The sequence below is a fragment of the Poecilia latipinna genome, unplaced genomic scaffold, assembly GCF_001443285.1.
Source record: "Poecilia latipinna isolate Pla-1442-1.1 unplaced genomic scaffold, P_latipinna-1.0 Scaffold1373, whole genome shotgun sequence".
NCBI lineage: Eukaryota > Metazoa > Chordata > Actinopteri > Cyprinodontiformes > Poeciliidae > Poecilia > Poecilia latipinna.
This window is the reverse complement of record NW_015113989.1, coordinates 29611-43515: the sequence shown is the minus strand read 5'-3', so window position 1 is coordinate 43515 and position 13905 is coordinate 29611. Positions and strand designations below refer to the sequence as shown.

At 39.2% G+C, this 13905-nt stretch overlaps 1 protein-coding gene across 2 annotated transcripts in view; it reads right to left on the bottom strand.

Moving 5' to 3' along the window:
* cnksr3 (cnksr family member 3) overlaps positions 1-13905 on the bottom strand; it is a 47059-nt gene that overhangs the window by 26670 nt on the left and 6484 nt on the right. The window lies entirely within an intron of this gene.

Below are 13905 nucleotides of genomic sequence, written 5' to 3'. Positions count from 1 at the left end.
AAACAACTTAGTTGTTCGTAGCAGAGCAGAGCACGAAAGAAGTAATCTCTGTAACAATCACTGTTGCCCTGAACATCGCAAATTGATCCAAACCCTGAAAAATCATAATTTTCTTAGCACAATATTAATACATAAAGTAATATTTCTAATATCTTGAACATAACATCCTGGTTGATTCTATTTTTTGATAGCTGCTGTTTTTTTTTTTTTACATTTTATTGTGCTTTCTTGTACAATAACCATAAAGGAATTATTTTCTATTCTTTTAGTGGAACACCTCCTTCTACCTCAATTTTCTGTTTGAATAATCAGCGGCATATGCATAAACAAACACCCAATGCTATTGTGACAGTGGTTTAAAAGCTCATTAAAATTATGTTCAATTGACATTTGAGTTGATTTTAACACTTGAGCTAACCCCTAAGGGTGACACTTTATTTGAAGTGATTAAAGTTTAATCAGTTTTACTGATTAAACTTTAGCTTTAATAACATAAAGCTACATAATTTTTTTTTAAGTTTAATCAGTAAGACTTTTATAACAAATTCATGTTAGACCAGTGTTTCTTGGTTAATGTCAAGTTGTCATAGCAAAGACATTTTGAATAATGTTAACTTTGTATTAAAAGTGTCATAATTTACCAAATCACACTTTACAACAGTGATACATATTCATGAAGACTTACTGATGTTCATGACAGGTGTCATGTCATGTTTATGACGCCGTCATGTCAGTCTTATTCGCAACCCGTCAAATAAAGTGTAATCACGCTAAGCTTCAGACTTCAGGAAGAACTTCTCTGGATTTAAATAAAATTAACAGAAAATAGATGAAAACTGCAGGTAAGATATTAACTGATTACAACCTTTCAACAGAACCGCCGTTCAAAAACCCTGAACAGCCCTTTCTTGCTGAACAGAAACAATACAGTCTGGCTTATTAGTGCGGGTCTTAATTGCACAAGTAAAAGTAAAGTGTGCACAGTGCAGATAAGGAACAGGTGGGACGGCCATATTTGTTAACTAAACAAACTGTAAAGGGAACAACGGTTGAAACCTCCAAGTCTGTGAAGCTGCTGAAACAATGAGGCTATATTTACAGCTAAGTGGTGTGTGTGTGTGTGTGTGTGTGTGTGTGTGTGTGTGTGTGGGTGCCTGCAGTAAACGTGTCAGTATCAGGGACAGCCCTTGATGCTATTTAAAGATCAACAAGTTTGACCGTTAACTTCTGCAGCCACTGAATGAAGAAGCATGGGATGCAGGTAGCGCTAAAAGCACTGCAACGCTCACTGCTGAACAACATAAACAAACCTCCAAAACATGCCTTGCAACAGAGGGGGGAAAAACGGGCCTTTGTGTGTGTTTTTCCATGTGTGTGTTTAGCTGTGGCTGTGGAAGTAAAAGCCGTGTCTCTCTGCCTATCAAAGAACGCACAGAGAGGGGGCAGCTGCAGCTCCATGGCCCCGTGCCCTGCTTCTCTAAAAGGCCCGTCAGCTGCGAGACACCCTGACTCTTTCATGCCACACACACACACACGCACACAAACACTCGCACAAATAACATTAGTCAGAGCGAGGGTTTCAGGGCCCAAGGAGCCCTGACATAAAGCAGATGCATCCATGCTGAATTTGGAGCTCGAACTTGTTTTTTACTGCACCACCTGATGTCTTTGTGCTACCGTGACGCTCAGTCTGTGCATCTGTTGCTGACAGTTTGCATACAGAAAAAAATAAAACAAACAAATGTGTTAGTCAGCGCTGACTAAACAAGATCCAACCGCTTGCATTACAGCATCAGCAGATCTGACTCAACCTGTTGCAAGTCCATAATCTGTGAACTGAAGGTTTTTGGTGATGCAGATTAAGCCGAGGCCAGATGATATGCTTTGTAGATGTCAAATACTTTGCATTCAATCTGCTTTGTTTGGGAATGTGAACAGAAACAAAAACTATGTTTTTATCAGAAGCATGACAAATAATACAAACAGTAGCTTCTAACTACCAGTGATATCCGAAACAAACAGTAAGTTGTGTCTAAAAATCTTTTAACTTCACCGTATTTTCTCTCTTTTAAAGACAATGCTACAATCTGCCAATGAGATTGTAGCATTGTCCCCCTGTATATACATATATACAGGGGGAAACCCTGTATATATGTATATACATCAATGACTCCTGGATGGCTGCACCTGATTTTTACAGATCTTTAGTATTTTAGAAGGTGAGTTTTCTTTATTTTGATACATTTAATGAACAGGATTTTCTGCAGTATTTTACCTGCTGAAGATCAAAAAAATACAGTGGGGGGCTTGAACCAACAACCCATCAGTTACAGGATGAATTCTTATCTCCAGAGCCACTGCCGCCATAGACCCTTAACTTCTGTGATTCTTGTGTTTACTTCAAGCATACATACACCAAAATTTGTATGTTCATAATTTCCACCATCTCAAGCCAATTGTTTGGTACTTCTTTACTGTTCACAATACAAAGGTGTATTCCTATAATGTGCCGAGTTATATATAATGCCAATTAAAATTATTCAGGAGGAGTGTTGCCTACAAAACAAAATATGTATTTTGAATAAATACATATTCAAAATCCAGAGTGGCAATAAAGTTGACCTTTAATAACCGCTGGAATCCTTAGGAAAAGTTACTGTGTATATGTGAGCTGAAGTTATTCCCCCTGAGTCACAAGGGAAACTTTTCATGACTTGATAAACCATTAACCTACACACAAGTCAAGTCCATTTAGGCTCATTACATTTTTCTCATTCCTCAGCATGCTAATTCCCAGGCAAGACTTCAGAGAACAGTTAGATTAACCTCTGACTGGTCGGCATCCTCTGAAGGAATTCAATTCAGACGGAAAATGAAGGGGGGCAGAGTGCCGGCCGCAGCCAAGTACAAACACTGAGGCCAGTCTCCTAATGCGATTAGGGGAAGACAAAGAATGGAGTTTTCAAGGAGGCAACATTTCTACTTCCTGCTGTGTTAAAAAGGCATTTCCTGTTGAATGGTGCAACCATGCCCAACATCAAAGAGGGAAAGTTGCGGGTTGAGAGACACAGTAATGACCTCTGCTGAGTTATGTCAATTGTTCCGAACAATGTAACAATGCAACCAGACTGAGGCTTTAAAAAGTCTGAAAACAAGTGAGATGAAGACTCTCCACTTTCCATGTAGATGTTTTCTGATTTAGTTATCTACAACATTTCCTCTCGTAATCCTTTATGCACATCTCAGAACAGCAGCAAACACTTCAGCACAACCAGAGACTGAAAGTAGGACAAATGTGCTTTACAAACATTGTTCATTATAATTGCACTAACATCAAGGCTACAAAAGGAAAAAAAAAAACTCCAACACAGTCTTCCCCCTGAACTCAAAACATTCTGGTTAATACAAAAAAAATGGGTGTCCTTACTGCGGGGCTTATAAAACATTTATTGTCCCCCGATCAATGGCTGCCAGGGTGTGCGAGGGACTATCAATTTTCATTTAAGACAGAGCAACCAGTAAAAGAGATGGAGTGTCACTTTATTGTGAAGTGAGGGATGGGAGGCAGAGGAGAAGGCTGGGTGAGGGCTTTTCAAAGTCTGCGGAAGATGAAACACTTTGGATGAGTTTTATAGCGACTCAAAACTACTTGTCAGCTGTCTTCTAACTGCACCATGTGGATGAAGCAGAAGCAAAGACGCACAACACCAACATCAACTATAACTTCACCGTCAGTGGAGATGTAAAAACATATGTTGCCAATGACTTTAAATTAGAACCTGTATTACCAAAGCTACCATTATCCATCATCTGATTTCATATTTTGTGCCTTTAATCTGTGTTCCTCTAAAAATGAACCAACTAAGCTTTTTCTGTTATCTACTAATAGACTCACTCGCTTTCAGCCTCAAGGAAATCACAAAAAAACCCAGCTGTGGTCCATCCTTTGACTTCATTTTTAAGTGCCTCAAAATTATCCAATGTCGAGTCTTCTTCCTTCAGTTACAGCCTTCACACCAGCGTGATCTGGTAGTTGTTTATACGGTGCATCCATTGCTCATAAAAGCTTGGATTTTTGTGTCCGTTGTCCGGACCAATAAAGGAGAAAATCCTCTGAGGCAATTCCTTGAGTCTGCTTCTTCTGTTAAAGTTTAGTTTCATGCTGATTTCATTCCAGTTTGAAGAAAGCAGGAGAGTTTCCAAATATTCAACACTGCCTGGATTATAGTCTTGAGCACATTTTAAAAATCGGAAAAATCTTATTTCTTGACTTCTGAATTTAACAACATTTTACAGAACGATGGGTGTTATAAGAGAGAATTAAGACTCGAGCACTGTCCTGAAGACAACTTAGTGTTTTCTTTGCGCACACAGTTGCTCTCCTAGAGTGGCACCTGCTGTTCAGTGTGGGGTCTTCTTACCACCCACCAATTCAGCTTCTGTAAACACTGATTACATGCTGAACAGGTTATAAACGCATTTCTAGTGTGTGTGAATAAACAGACTCAAGCAAGCAAAGAATTGGAAAGTCTGTGCAACGGAAATTGAGTGAAACCTGTAAGCCTCTAACGCATTTGGACTTTGGCAGTATAAACACAGTTGTCCTTCTCTTGCAAAATAATATGTTTTGACCTATTCTCAATATTTTATAAACACTCTGAGCTTTTTTTGAAAAAGGTACACCTGTTGTGCAGTGCGACCTGTAGGTTCAGAAGAAATATTAGAATCTATAAATTGCGTTTATGAGGTGAAAAACAAGTTCAAAATCAGCCAAGATGTCTTCCTTCACCAACTTCATCCATCTGCCCCAACAAATGTGCAGATCAATAAGAATTTCAGCCCTGCTTCTGGTGGTCAACTTGTCGTTCTCAGGGATTTTATTACACAAAAGGGTGAAGAATCCCACAGAGAGAACCAAACAAGCGCCTTCCCCCATGAACCCTCCCTATGCACCCAGTGGGAGGTGCAGTCACCAAGTAATACACTCACACAGACACAGGCACACACACACACACACAAAACCAATATGCCTGCTGAGGTAACCAGTGGGAAAGCTGCTGGGTGTAGAATAGCAAAGCCACTGTAACTCCACTGTCTTTCTATGTAAGCCCGGCCTCCGAACCTGTGGGGAATGGTCAGGAATTTGACTCATTGTTCTCCACTCAGCAGATCCATTGTGGGAACTTGCACCAGCTCTGGCACAATGGTCTCTGGCCGGACCAGGCGTGCTGTAATTAAAGGGAAAGAGAGTGCTCCTCTTGGGTACTGCAGTGCTATTCTCTAATGCATGCCTTCACAGAAGGACAAACAAGCAACAAAGCAAGTAAACACCCTTGCAGCTAGCATGTTATGAAGGTTGTTTTTATATTCACTCTTTGACATACAGACACTGGTTTCTCCAAGACCTAAAACTCTGAAGATAAGTTAGTGAGTGCAAAGAAATCTCTGTCAAGGATCACACAGTTCCCAAAACATTCAGAGTGGTTTGTACCCAAAACAAAATTTGCCTGATATTATCTGAGTGCTCAACTGTACAACCCTGCGGGACCCATTTTTCGTCTTATCATTCCTCCCTGTAGCCAACAAAGACCGTTTAACTTCATGCACCCTAATCTCAAACTACAGACAAGTAGTAGTTACTCGTTCCGAGCGGGTCTCCTGAGTGTGGAAAAGCAGCTGAGGCTGGCCCCGCCAATGGAGGACAAAAGCAGCTCTGTCTCGAGCACGGTGATGGACGATGACTGATGAGCGAACCAGGGCTTAAAGGTTACGAAGCTGTTACGGTTTGAGCGGATCAGCAAGTGTGAGTTCCACTTTGGTTTGCAGCAGTACAACATTTTCACAGGGAAACTCTGACATTATCCAGCTGTGTTCGACTCAACCAATAATTTAGCCACACATTTAATTGGATATTGTTAAGTTTCTAAAAACTGATTCATTTGTTGATTGGTAAACTGCTAATAAAATGAGGAAGGACAAGCCTCAATTTAGGCTATGGGAGATTTTAGCCATTCCTTGACTTTTTGGTTACAAACATTATAAAACAGAGAAGGAAAACAAGGAGAGCTGCAGAACAGCTGCGGGCGTTTTCAATGAATGTCTCTGCAAACCCGGAGCAACCATAACAGTTGGCCCCTAAGCTAAGGGTGTGGAGAAAACAAAATAAGAGCTTACGGTCTTAGTGAGGGTTGTTTCTTTGCAGCTGAAATTTGACCCAGTTTTTTTTCCTGTCTTTGTTGGGTTTTAAAAACACCTTTCACATAAAGCATCAGATTTAATAATGCCCAGTGGAAATGAATGCCTTGTTGCATATGACTGACAACTACTTAGAGATTATTAATATAATAATTATACATTTCATTTAAATGCCGCCCTTTTAAAACACTCAAGGACACTGTACAAACAAGTTTAAAACAACATAACAAACCATCAGCATCTTACAAAAATAAACCATTACAGGGATTATCTAATTGCGGATAACTTCTAAAACATTTATCCACAAACGCAGGACAAAAAAACCCCTCATATTTACAATAGAAATCCTTTAAATTCTGATGCAAACATAGCCGTGTCTGAGGTTGTTCTCAACATTTGTATCATAAACTACTCCTATTAGATTGATCATTATAAAGGAAGGTTCGGTCAAGTCTTGTTGGGCCTGTACCAACGCTTTAAATAGAAATGCTTTCAAAATGAATATAATAAGGACGAGTTATCCCTTCCCTACCTGTTGCTGCAAACTGCCACTCATTTAGCTGAAAAAACACGTCTTAATCTACTTCTGCAGAACACGATGACGAATCAAAGAGGTAAATCTGCCACTACTTGATCTGCATCTGAAACATGTGAACATCCTTACAAAGCAAGAAGCACGTATGTAGCAATGCAACTAAAGCAAGAAGAGATACAAAAATACTTTGAGCATCACCAATTCATTTCGAATTATCGATAATTTATCCTGCTCTCTGCTACATTTCCCACTTGTCCATTTTAAATAATTTATTGCTAAAAACACAGATTGGTGTCGGAGATTAGCCTTGCCTGTCCAATCTGTTTTCAGAATCAGTATCAGAATCAAATATTTTATTGATCCCCGAAGGGAAATTGCTTATTTGTTGACAAGCTACTCCATTCAAAGTGTTAAATATAAGCACACACAAATATAACCATTACAGATACATTTGTAAAAACAAACAAACAGACAAACAAAAAAACAAAGATATAAAATAACATGGAAATATATTATTTACTGAACAAGACAAGCAGCTTGCAGAAATTGTTTTTCTAAAAGCCTCAGTTGGACCTTTCACATAAATCCTCACTTTTCTGGCGGTCTACCTACTACACTCTGTCTAGTCACCACAAGCATAAATTTACAATAAAGAAAGCAACAAAGACCTCAGAAATGTTGCAGACACGCCCCTCCCGTCTCTCTTCTTGTTCCAATGTCTACTCGTCCACCCACCACAGAATTTCCTTTTCCTGGCCCCTCTAATGTTCATATTGTTGTGGTTCAGCCTGTTGACATTTACCGCAAGTGCTGAATGGATGCATTACAATAGAGTGTCTAATATAAGGACTGTTTGTTAGCTATAAAACCCTGTCACAAGTTAATATTAGCTGTCTGTGTGGCCTTACAGTCACTACAGAGGATTGTGTTTTGTTTAAAATGCCAAGTCAGACAACATGACATAATTTTTCACTTGCATATAAACATACTGTGAGGAAAATCTATAATAAAAAACTGGATTTTTTTTTTTTTTAAATACTGAAACAGAAGCAAAAAGAAGAAAGGAGAAGAAAAAACAGACCATTTCTTTAGGGGAACGATTCATATCAGTTTCTGAACCACAGCTGCTAAGACAAACAAATAAAAAAGGAAAAGCAAAACAAAAACATGAAACTCTGTGTGGTACTTTCCCATCACATGTATGGGTGTATGATCATGGTGGCCCTGCATGCTGATTACAGACCTGTTTGCTAGCACCATAATAGCCGCCTATGGAAACCACAATAAAGACAAATAAGGTTTAGTGGGAGGAAATGAACCCCACTCATTTGGCTTTCCATGCGAATAGAGTAGCACCCTCTGTTTTGCCGTTGAATTTGGGAATATTTTCAAGCAGAGTCAAACTTAACTTTGTAACGTTGTGTTGTTTATTCCCACCGCATAAACGACACAATTTGACATTCAGACAGACAAATATGTTAGACATGACAAAAAGCTTTTAATTAAACGTAGACTTGTCCCAGTGCCTCACGTGATGCAGTACAATACTTGCTAGATTCCTAGTGTTGATTCCCATCGAAGAAGAAGGACCACTAATTGTCATGAATCTACGAGAGGGCAAATGGCCACGCACATCTCAAAAAACCCAACCGGGAGAGCAGAAGCAAGCTTCTAACTTTGCAGGGGATATGTCTGTTGCCACCCTGGCATGTCCACACATACACACACATCTGAGCCTTCTGTCTACCAGATAAATCCAGATGGAAAGTTCTTCTGTGGAAAACTGTTACTGGTGCTCAACTCAATCACCTACAATGGCTATAAACATGAACTGGCTGTATCTGCAAACAAAATTAAGCCTAGAGCAATGACAAGAGGGAAGACCAAGGGTTGAAGCGGGAAATGGGACAGAGAGATGGGGGTGTTTAAAAAGTAGAGCAGGCTTGTGTCCAGGTCAGAAGTACCTCTGCTCCCAGCTTAAATAATTAGTTACCGCTCAGAGCAAAAACACTAAAAAACAATTTTATTTTTTTTTTTTGTTCTCGTATCTTAACTTACTGTAAGTAGTAAGAGAAATGACCTGAAATCAGACTCATTTAACCTATTAGCTTCTTGGGACACACTTTTTCCTCAACATCTAAAACAGAAGCAGTTGAATGAATTATGCAACGTAAGACATCACGAGTCTGCCTAGAGTCCTGTAGGCAGCTGATCCTGTTCCCCCTGCTGTAAGGGATGTGGGTAAGGGATGGTGAGTCATCCTCAGTTAGAGAGAAATCAGTGACTGAGTGTGTCACCCACAAGCCAGGACAGGGCATCTCTGACTCACACAAACAATTTAATGTTGTGCTCTGCATTTTCTCTCAGCAGTCTCTCTTTGATGTTGCAACATTTAGTATTAACGCTCAAAAACCGCACGTGGATTCTCAAAGAAAAAAAAAACAAAAAACAAACAAAACACGGGTATCTATCCTGAACCTCACTCACCACGCCTAAAACACACTCCTCCCTTCCGCAGGTGAGGTTTATTTGTAGCACCTAGTGGGAATCTCCCAGCCATGCCAGATCAAGAAAAGAGAACTTTTTATACCTGTATGGGATTAGTACATTGTTGACCTGAAGTGATATCAATATGGCACATTCAAACAGACAAAAGACAGGTGAAATAGTTTACTCAGGTGTTTGCAGCAAAGCTTTCAAAAGAGAGGCTCAACAAACCCGCCAAAGATTGCTTCCTCCAAGTTGGGATTTGTACAAAGAGGAGCCACACAGCCTTCTAGAAAAAGAAAAAAATCTTTCAAAACCTATATTTGCTTGGATACTCTGTTTAAAGCTGGGTTGAAAAGAGAAAACAATGATTTTTACAATTCTTTGTCTTTTCTAGGATGATGATTTCAAGTTAAGAGATGGTGGTCAGCAGGTGTTTCTAGTATACATGCATGTTGCATTCTTTAACTAGACTGCTGGGCTGGAATAAGGAAGTAAGCAAAGACAAAAGGTTGTTTTTCCTAGCAGGCGATGACAGTGATGGGAAGTCTAGGGCTAAATGAACAGTAGGGAAAAACCATCCTCAGTTCTTCATTGCTGTATGCTTGAGGAACTTCTTGAAGTGCTCCCTAACCGTCTTTCAGACATAAACTAAATGAAAACCAAAGCTTGACACAGCAGTGTCAATTAATAAGCTTTATGGATTAATAGAATAACATTCAGCTTTAAGGCCCGCAGACCTGCGTTAAAGAAAACAATATAATGACTGATCAGTCACGCAACACAGTCTGGGGCTTCCCTTTAGCCTTCAAAGTATTTTTTAGTTCCATTTTCATCTATTCAATTAGAATACACAAAGGCATAGTTACCTAATGTACCACAGATGTACATTAGGGGTTTGTATCTGATATCTTAATATTTCAGGCTATTTTTATTAAATAAGAATGAAAGTAGTTCTTATACTGTCCTGCAACTTTTGGGTTGCAAGACATCTATTCTTCCCACTGAGCCACAGGCACCTCACTCACAGGCCTGGCCCATAACATTCAATTATATACCCTGGTGAAAAGAAGACTTTGACAGAGTCAAAGTGGATCAGCAACTTGGTGCTGATCCACCAAGTTGCTGGTGGATCAGCAACTTGTTAGCACTGAGGTGCAATAACCACCAACTCACTGTTACACTCTTAAGACTGTCAGTTAGCATCGGCTTTAGAAACTTTTTCTGTGAATGTACCGATTTGATTTGATAGAAAAAAAAACAATTAACTACATCTCTATTCTTTTGTTTCAGTGTTTGAACATGAATGTGTGTATGCGATATCAGCACATCCATGCACTTCCCTGTTTTCCTTCTTCTGTTTTCATTTGAACCACTGTGCAACCACTGATAGAGCACAGCCGCAACCTAAAACTTGGTGATACTTTGTTTATGTACAATAGCTAATGACAGTTTATATTTTAAGCAGACTCATTTCACCACAGCTTTTTATTTCGTTACCTAAGCAGGGCTGCTCCTGGGCCAATCCTCTGAGGGCAGACCGAGGCCAAACAGCTTGTAATACTAAACCGTGATCACCTGGGAGATTTGCAATGCACATTTCAAATTTGAATGAGAAGCAAACAGGTCTAGCCTGGGAATGTCAGGGATATGGGGAGACACCCCGCCTCCAGTTCCCACACCGTGACAAAACATGTTTGACGATGACGTAGATGCAAACTGATAAAAAAGAAAAAAGAAAAAAAAAGGAACAAAAAAAAAAAAAAGCCTACCCTTTACATGATATTTAGCTATATTTACCATTTTAAAGGTGATATGAAAAAGTGTTAATATGGAATTGGAACATGGAGATTAATATTTGATTATTTCTCTTAAAGACTCTCTGTGCGGGAGGCTCTGGAGCATCTGGACTATGTGAGAAACGGGCTGCATGGGAACCAACAGTGACAAAACTTCTCCCCAGGGGAAATCCTCTTACAGCACTTCTCTTTAAACGCCAGTTCCTTGGAAAAACGACACTGTAGTCTGCTAATCAGTGCAACACAAATGGCTGATTTAAAAAAAAAAAAAAAGACTGTTTGACTGGATGAATTGAAACTAGTGAATAAGAAAAGAAGCCAAACTGGGTTTCAGTTGAACACATTACACCAGCTTCCTGTTTCCTTTCAAAAGCAAGCTGGCATCAGGGACAAACAAACTTCTGCAGTCTTTCAAGAGTATGTTTGGATTTATTGGACACCTGTTCCTCCTGAACCACGCATGCACAGTTTGCGCAGAGTACAGGCTGCTAAAACGGATTAATGGTGCCTGTGGTTGATATCTAAACACAGAATTATACTTCCCTTATACAGCAGGCGCTAAAGCAGCAACAGGAAATTCTACCATAAAACTGAGATGTCAGTATTATTACGTCTGCTCACGCTCCTGACTAGGAAGTTTCTGTTTCTGCAAGATAAAGATCAAGGTGTGACATCTCTGTTGACACACCTTGCTGTCATCCCTACAGATGTTGCTGCTCACGACATCCATCACTGAAGTCACTCACCTTGTTAGGATTCAAACAGTCTTGTTATTTTCCTTCAAACAAATGCATGGTCAAAGGGGAAAGTGAGTTTAGCACATGTTTATCACTTCTCTAACCACCCAGCTGCCTCTTTAGCACCTTGGTGTTACTTCAAAGCCCAACACCAAAAGTTTGGCTGCCAAGCATTTCTGGATTTAAAATGTGTTGAACAATGCCAAGGACATGCCACTGCATTATATTTAGATGAGTAGCCACAATGATGTCAATAATTGTTGCCGATAGGCATGGATTGGCATAAGGTTCTCTATAATAAGAAGATTATACAGCATTAGTGTATTTACACACAAACATATTTAAAACGGCTTATTGGCCAGTTCGAAGATTCTCAAATTAAGATTTAAAACGACATTATCTTATTAAGAGCGATGGCTGACAGAATCAATTATTTGGAAAAAATAAATTCTACTGGCCAAAATCAGAATCGGCAGGTCAGGCTTTTTAAAGATCAGTGATCAGCCAGAAAACTGCAACTCGTGCACCACTAGAAATAACAACACATGATTTAAAAAACCTAATGAAACAAGCTATGAAAAAGATTGATTGTTGTGGAGGGGAAAAAAATGTTTGAGAAATGATGAATTTGCCACGAGATTATACAAAAAAAAATAAAAAATACAAAAAAACTTTTAATTATACAAAAGAAAGAAAAGTTGTGGGAAAGAAAAACTGAGACCCAAGAGCCACTGACATCAGGGATTTCAAATTCAAGTACTTAAGGTTGCGTGTCCTGAAACCTTCACCAGTCCTGCAATTCAGCATCTGTCAACTTCAATAGAGTTCTGCAAATAAATTAATGATTTGACTGAGGTGTGTTAAAGCAGACATACATAAAAGTTGCAAGAGTTTGACGCCCATCCAATAGAGGATCACATTCAGTTTTGCTGGGTCACACCAATATGACTTACAAGTGCAGCTGTCACTCCTTGTACCGATGTGTGGCAAACCAGGTTATTTGGTCTGAAACCACCTGTTGTTTAAATGCAGGGATGCACAGAAAAATCCGGAACGGTTGTGAGCGGCAATGGCTGATTTTACTCTTCACAAGACCTGAAGCGAGTGACTAGTAGGAAACAGTATCTCATCTTTTGTCTGATTTAAAAAATGCACCAAGTCTCAAAGCTCACAGTTACAGGAACAATCTTGTGTGTGGAGGTTGTTACCAAGGTAAGAAAACTTGATCACATGTTTAAATTGAAGTCAGACAACACACAAAATAGTGTGGGAAGCTTCTGGAAAATAAACTATTTTCACAGAGGCATGTCTGTTCTTTTGGACTGCTGCTTTTATTCAGGGACCAATCAACAGATAGCCAAGCCTATTACAACAAAGCTGCTACAATTCTTCTTTATAACAGTTAAACTCCATCTGATCTGTAAAATACTGGATAATGAAATGACTATTTTGGAAATCTCACTAAGTGACGACCCAATATAGTTAACAATGATTGTCCACCACAGAAGAATACGTAAGGTTCCTTTTATAGTTGCAAGTGAACAAACATTTTTCCTGAAAAGGAGATATAATGCAATTATTTTTATTTACGCTCTATTTGGACAGATCTCTGATAATAAAAAAAAAAAAGTAGCAATCATTTATACGTCCGTTCCTTCTGATACTTGGTTTTTGCAATTTAACTTGGCAGCATGTAAGACTAAATGATACACTGGAGGGTATTCAGTGTCTCAGCTTGCTAAGACTTGGACCGGAGCCATTCAGCCTGACAGAAGTTGCACCAGTTTATATGCCTGGAATGTCCTGTTAAAACCCAATAGGTCCACAGTGGACTAGAGGGGAGGAATTGGTGAATGAAATACTATTCAGCTGAGTTGGAGCTAAATAATCTCATGACGCTCCCAGCTCTTCTCAGATGAAGTGATGCCTGTATGGAATCGGGACTATATTTGGAGAAGTACTTTCGTCACATGATTTAAACTTCTCGCCTCTTCAACGTGGGTATGTAGGTCAATGATTTGATGTCAATTGTGGAAGTTATTCAGGTCCAACCAAACTCAAATCTCAAACGCAGGCATGGTTTTAAAAGACATTTATTGAGACTATTCTCAATAAATGTATTCATTGCAAAAAAAAAAAAAAAAAAAAAAAA